Here is a 7,486-nt window from a genome sequence, read left to right on the forward strand (position 1 = left end):
CCACGCAGGTCCGTGGACATTTTTCATTGTTACATACCACACGCTAGCACATGCATTTCGATTCTGTAGTCTCGGTCACGACCGCGACGAACGCCAACGAACGTCCAACAATCGCTCGTACGTCGCGCATCTTCCTCCTTGTAACTTGTCCTTTCCTCGATTTTTGACACCCGACTCGGAAACGTTCGATTTTAAAGAACGACGGCGGGGATTACAAAAAAAGAGAGAAAAAGGATCAAATGTACGAAGAGTAACGATACGCAACGCAAGCAGTATTTGGGTTACGTGAACGACCCTCAGCCAGGCGTGGTCCAGGAATTGTATCCGTGGACCGCAATGTGCGTTCGAAATGTCGATGTTCATGTGTCCTGCAGTTCACACGTTGACGCGCAATTAGCTGCGTTCTTCATCGACCCACGAGCCAAGTGATCCACCGTTCAGGTAATCGTATTTTTCTTTTTTATTTTTTATATTAAGGAAACGACGAGGATACCCCGATACTGAATCCTTTCTTTTTTTTTTTAAACCGTCGCTCAACCTGGAGAGAACGACTCTTCTTCGAAGCATGGTCGCAGAGCCCATACGCTTAAAAAATTCGATATTGAAAACTATAATTCGTTCAGGTATATATTGCATTCTCGATAAAATTCGATGGGATACGAATTTCGGTTGGCCTCGAGCGGTCTTACCTCCCAATTTCCGAAGCGAATATCCGCTAACGGTACGGGTGTCCGACTCACGACACGATGGCCTCTCTGTATAACCGAACATAATTCGATATTCCCTCTGAACGAACAACGTTTCAACTTTTAAATAAGAAGCGATAAAATCGGGCTCACGTCGACGCGATGCATCTTGGTTTCGCCGTTCTTGGTTTCGTCGGTTTAAAGCTTACAACGACGACGACCATCACACCATCCACCCATGGGTAGGAAGCACGATTCGAGAATGATTATAGCGTATAAGAGAAAAGAGGTCGAACTGGTATCCATCGAAGAGAACGTCGCGAAACAAAGTTCGACGGCGGCTCGTCCATCCTTCGATTTCGTTTTACTATCGACGCGCTACTTGTCCTTACCGCTTTTTCGATTATCATTATCTCGACAGCTTCGTTCGATCCCAAAGTCTTGGTGTGCGGTCTCGTCCATCTCCCGTTTTATAACGGGAGCTCAGGCAACGAAAATAAAAAAGAGAAAGGAGGTACAGAAATGTGAATTTGGTACTTTTCTTGCACGTATCTATATACATACACATACGCAACGCACGCATATACGTTCATAAAGACGGCGGGTCTATTTAAAAAAGACCTCACGCAAGCGCCTTATTGTGTTGTCAAGCCATTTGTCATTTTATTTTTGTGTTTTCAATATATTTCAGTAGGGACGTAATGTTATTAAAGCGGCGGGTCATTTAAAAATTCGACCTCACGCAAGCGCCTTTTTTCTTTTTTATCATTTTGTATATACCATTATGCATATACATACGTGATACGTACACGTACGTGCAAACCGTACCTTTATAAATCTTTATTAAAAATATACATCATCGAGACGGCGGATCGCGTCCGTATATGCATCCGTAAACGCACACACGACGACGACGATCTCACGCAAGCGTCCCTTTGTATCTTTTTTGCGTACCATAACGACATTCATCTCGTCGAGACGGCGGGTCCGTTTATTCGATAAATAGACCTTCACGCAAGCGTCTCTTCGAGCTTATTTATCGTTATTTCCTCTCTCTTCGTGTCGAATTTTCGTGTCTGGTAAGAAAAAAATTCGAAAATGATCGAAATCAACGGATACAACGGACGGAAGGGATTTCTTTTTCTTTCCTCCTCACGTAAGCCATCGTTCCGTGATTTCATTATTCGTTCGATGTACAAAGTACATTTTGGTATTTGGTAATGGAATCGAAATTCCATTTTATCCTTCTCCTTGTTTATCTCTCTTTGTTACGCATTCTCTTTTTGTATGTTTCATTCGTTAATGATCCTTCCGCAGGTTCACCTACGGAAACCTTGTTACGACTTTTACTTCCTCTAAATGATCAAGTTTGGTCATCTTCCCGGTAACATCGGCAATGCCGAGACATTGGCCGCGCACCAGTCCGAAGACCTCACTAAATCATTCAATCGGTAGTAGCGACGGGCGGTGTGTACAAAGGGCAGGGACGTAATCAACGCGAGCTTATGACTCGCGCTTACTGGGAATTCCTCGTTCATGGGGAATAATTGCAAGCCCCAATCCCTAGCACGAAGGAGGTTCAGCGGGTTACCCGGGCCTTTCGGCCAGGGAAAACACGCTGATTCCTTCAGTGTAGCGCGCGTGCGGCCCAGAACATCTAAGGGCATCACAGACCTGTTATTGCTCAATCTCGTGCGGCTAGAAGCCGCCTGTTCCTCTAAGAAGATTTGTTTGTACGTTGGTAGTAAAAACCCACCGACCGAAGCCGAGGGCCTTCGAGATACCATAAGTTACGTCTATTTAGCAGGCTAGAGTCTCGTTCGTTATCGGAATTAACCAGACAAATCGCTCCACCAACTAAGAACGGCCATGCACCACCACCCACCGAATCAAGAAAGAGCTATCAATCTGTCAATCCTTCCGGTGTCCGGGCCTGGTGAGGTTTCCCGTGTTGAGTCAAATTAAGCCGCAGGCTCCACTCCTGGTGGTGCCCTTCCGTCAATTCCTTTAAGTTTCAGCTTTGCAACCATACTTCCCCCGGAACCCAAAAGCTTTGGTTTCCCGGAAGCTGCCCGCCGAGTCATCGGAGGAACTTCGGCGGATCGCTGGCTGGCATCGTTTATGGTTAGAACTAGGGCGGTATCTGATCGCCTTCGAACCTCTAACTTTCGTTCTTGATTAATGAAAACATTTTTGGCAAATGCTTGCTTCTGTCCGTCTTGCGACGATCCAAGAATTTCACCTCTAACGTCGCAATACGAATGCCCCCATCTGTCCCTATTAATCATTACCTCGGGGTTCCGAAAACCAACAAAATAGAACCGAGGTCCTATTCCATTATTCCATGCACACAGTATTCAGGCAAAGGTAGCCTGCTTTAAGCACTCTAATTTTTTCAAAGTAACGTATCGTATCGGCCCACCTCGACACTCAGTGAAGAGCACCGCGATGGGATATTAGTTGGACCGCCCACAAGGAGCTAAGCCCACCGATAGGACGTACCACATAATGCCAGTTAAACACCGCGAGCGGTGAACCGACACTGTGACACACAGATTCAACTACGAGCTTTTAACCGCAACAACTTTAATATACGCTATTGGAGCTGGAATTACCGCGGCTGCTGGCACCAGACTTGCCCTCCAATTGGTCCTCGTTAAAGGATTTAAAGTGTACTCATTCCGATTACGGGGCCTCGGATGAGTCCCGTATCGTTATTTTTCGTCACTACCTCCCGTGCCGGGAGTGGGTAATTTGCGCGCCTGCTGCCTTCCTTGGATGTGGTAGCTGTTTCTCAGGCTCCCTCTCCGGAATCGAACCCTGATTCCCCGTTACCTGTTACAACCATGGTAGGCGCAGAACCTACCATCGACAGTTGATAAGGCAGACATTTGAAAGATGCGTCGCCGGTGCTAGATGACCATGCGATCAGCACAAAGTTATTCAGAGTCACCAAAACAAACGATGGACGAACGGACGAGCCGTCCGCCACCGATTGGTTTTGATCTAATAAAAGCATTCCTCCCATCTCTGAGAGGAATTCTGTTTGCATGTATTAGCTCTAGAATTACCACAGTTATCCAAGTAAATGTGTCCACGATCTAATGAACCATAACTGATTTAATGAGCCATTCGCGGTTTCACCTTAATTCGGCATGTACTGAGACATGCATGGCTTAATCTTTGAGACAAGCATATGACTACTGGCAGGATCAACCAGGGATCTTAGTTTATTATTAATATATTTTGCCAATTTTGACATATATATATTTTCGTCGTCGGTGCCCTCACCGATCGACTACAATAGGTCTTTATAAATATTCGAGCACGTATCAAGCATGCTAAACATTTGGTAACCTTTTGAAAAAATTTAATTTCATAAAGCGCGTAATATAAATTCACGCTGAGGCATATCCCAATGTAATATCAGCACTTCCACAATATGCCCCGTTCATTCACAATTTCAAGAATCATACTTCACAATATCATATATATAAAAATTATAATATAATATTGTGTTTTATTTAACAACGTGGTGTTACAATAACATCGCACGTCGTTTCTTTTCTCTCACTTTTACAAACTCAAAGCTCATCATACGAAACGTGTCGTATTGCAAGCCACCAAGAACTATTCGACACGCCCGTACGCCCTAGGGATTTATATATCCTTAGGTGTTAGAAAGGCCCGATCGCTCGAGGCTAAAAGTTGATGCTCAGTCGTACAAGTACACATGGCAAAAGCCATACATACAGGTCACCAGCGTCCCCTATAGGTCGCTTTGCCGCTCAAGAGCCATTCGGTCATAGACACCGACTCGCGGCTATGCAGTGTGGAGAAAGATCGGTAAGAACTGACAGAAACAGTCGAGAAAGTATTTCCCGAGGAGCGGTGTACCGTATCTCGACCGAGATCGTAGAACGGACACGCGCCCGACGCTGCTCCGCCCGGCCGCACCGGACCGTCGCTTCTCTTACAGTAACCGAACGGCCGGCCACCATGTCGGCGCCGACCGGGCTAATGCACGGCCGCTTATGGTGCAAAACCGCCGTAGCGACAGACCGAGCGGAGGGTACGCTGGAACTTAGACTTCGATCGATGATCATTATCATTATACAAATTGGTAAAAAATTACAAATATATTAACAGGATGGTATAAATGAAAGGCCAAAAATAAATTTTTCCAAAAAATTAAATTTTTTTTTTCTCGATAAGAAAAGTTACGAAAAATTAATTTTTAATAAAGGAACAAAAAAAATTAACAATATAAAAATTGCAAAGGATAAATGTAAATTGATTAATGAAAAAACATACCAGTTATAACGTTATTTTTCGAGAAATTAAGAAAAAATGCCCGAGTCATGTCGGTTCGGTGACCCGACCGTACGCGCAAAGTCCCCGGTCATGTCGGTTCGCCCGTTCTATATATATCGCTCAGAGTAAAAAAATTATAAGTATATTAACATGACGGTATAAATGAAAGGTCAATATTATATTTTTTCAAAAAAATTAAATTTTTTTTTCTCGATAAGAAAAGTTACGAAAAATCAATTTTTGATGAAAGAACAGAAAAAATTAACAATATAAAAAATTGCGAAGGATAAATATAAATTGATTAATGAAAAAAACATACCAGTTATAAGGTTATTTTTCGAGAAATTAAGAGAAAAACACCCGAGTCACGTCGGTTCGACCATAGCTCGATCGTACGCGCAAAGTCCCCGGTCATGTCGGTTCGCCCGTCTTACGCGTATGGCGCAAAGTCCCCGGTCATGTCGGTTCGCCCGTCCTGCGCGTATAGCGCAAAGTTCCCGGTCATGTCGGTTCGCCCGTCCTGCGCGTATAGCGCAAAGTCCCCGGTCATGTCGGTTCGCCCGTCCTACGCGTATGGCGCAAAGTCCCCGGTCATGTCGGTTCGCCCGTTCTATATATATATATCGTTCAGAGTTCCCCGGTAAAAAAATTATAATTTATATTAACATGACGGTATAAATGAAAGGTCAATATTATATTTTTTCAAAAAAATTAAATTTTTTTTTTTCTCGATAAGAAAAGTTACGAAAAATCAATTTCTGATGAAAGAACAGAAAAAATTAACAATATAAAAATTGCGAAGGATAAATATAGATTGATTAATGAAAAAAACATACCAGTTATAAGGTCATTTTTCGAGAAATTAAGAGAAAAACACCCGAGTCACGTCGCGTCTGACCATAGCCTGATCGTACGCGCAAAGTCCCGTCATGTCGGTTCGCCCGTTCTACGCGTGGCGAAAGCGTCCTTCTGGTCATGTCGGTTCGCTCCGTCCAGCGCGTATAGCGCAGTCCTCGGTCATGTCGGTCGCCCGTTCTATATATCAAGTTCAGAGTTCCCCTCGGTAAAAAAATTATAATTTATATTAACATGATTTTGCATAATGAAAGGTCACTATATTTTTTCAAAAATTAAATTTTTTTTTCTCGATAAGAAAAGTTACGAAAATCAATTTTTGATGCAGTGAACAGAAAAAAATTAACAATATAAAAATTGCGAAGGATAAATATAGATTGATTAATGAAAAAAACATACCAGTTATAAGGTCATTTTTCGAGAAATTAAGAGAAAAACACCCGAGTCACGTCGGTTCGACCATAGCTCGATCGTACGCGCAAAGTCCCCGGTCATGTCGGTTCGCCCGTCTTACGCGTATAGCGCAAAGTCCCCGGTCATGTCGGTTCGCCCGTCCTGCGCGTATAGCGCAAAGTCCCCGGTCATGTCGGTTCGCCCGTCCTACGCGTATGGCGCAAAGTCCCCGGTCATGTCGGTTCGCCCGTTCTATATATATATATCGTTCAGAGTTCCCCGGTAAAAAAATTATAATTTATATTAACATGACGGTATAAATGAAAGGTCAATATTATATTTTTTCAAAAAAATTAAATTTTTTTTTTTCTCGATAAGAAAAGTTACGAAAAATCAATTTCTGATGAAAGAACAGAAAAAATTAACAATATAAAAAATTGCGAAGGATAAATATAGATTGATTAATGAAAAAACATACCAGTTATAAGGTCATTTTTCGAGAAATTAAGAGAAAAACACCCGAGTCACGTCGGTTCGACCATAGCTCGATCGTACGCGCAAAGTCCCCGGTCATGTCGGTTCGCCCGTCTTACGCGTATGGCGCAAAGTCCCCGGTCATGTCGGTTCGCCCGTCCTGCGCGTATAGCGCAAAGTCCCCGGTCATGTCGGTTCGCCCGTCCTACGCGTATGGCGCAAAGTCCCCGGTCATGTCGGTTCGCCCGTTCTATATATATATCGTTCAGAGTTCCCCGGTAAAAAAATTATAATTTATATTAACATGACGGTATAAATGAAAGGTCAATATTATATTTTTTCAAAAAATTAAATTTTTTTTTCTCGATAAGAAAAGTTACGAAAAATCAATTTCTGATGAAAGAACAGAAAAAATTAACAATATAAAAATTGCGAAGGATAAATATAGATTGATTAATGAAAAAAACATACCAGTTATAAGGTCATTTTTCGAGAAATTAAGAGAAAAACACCCGAGTCACGTCGGTTCGACCATAGCTCGATCGTACGCGCAAAGTCCCCGGTCATGTCGGTTCGCCCGTCTTACGCGTATGGCGCAAAGTCCCCGGTCATGTCGGTTCGCCCGTCCTGCGCGTATAGCGCAAAGTCCCCGGTCATGTCGGTTCGCCCGTCCTACGCGTATGGCGCAAAGTCCCCGGTCATGTCGGTTCGCCCGTTCTATATATATATCGTTCAGAGTTCCCGGTAAAAAAATTATAATTTAT

At 43.2% G+C, this 7,486-nt stretch overlaps 2 non-coding genes across 2 annotated transcripts; both read right to left on the reverse strand.

Annotated features, from left to right (window-relative positions):
* Positions 1-290: 290 nt before the first annotated feature.
* Positions 291-444, reverse strand: LOC133667682 (5.8S ribosomal RNA). The gene has a single exon (XR_009833303.1). It is a non-coding gene; the product is annotated as a 5.8S ribosomal RNA (ribosomal RNA).
* Positions 445-1,986: 1,542 nt separating this feature from the next.
* Positions 1,987-3,909, reverse strand: LOC133667695 (small subunit ribosomal RNA). Its single transcript, XR_009833316.1, has one exon. It is a non-coding gene; the product is annotated as a small subunit ribosomal RNA (ribosomal RNA).
* Positions 3,910-7,486: the final 3,577 nt, after the last annotated feature.

The sequence above is a fragment of the Apis cerana genome, unplaced genomic scaffold, assembly GCF_029169275.1.
Source record: "Apis cerana isolate GH-2021 unplaced genomic scaffold, AcerK_1.0 scaffold1_AcerK, whole genome shotgun sequence".
NCBI lineage: Eukaryota > Metazoa > Arthropoda > Insecta > Hymenoptera > Apidae > Apis > Apis cerana.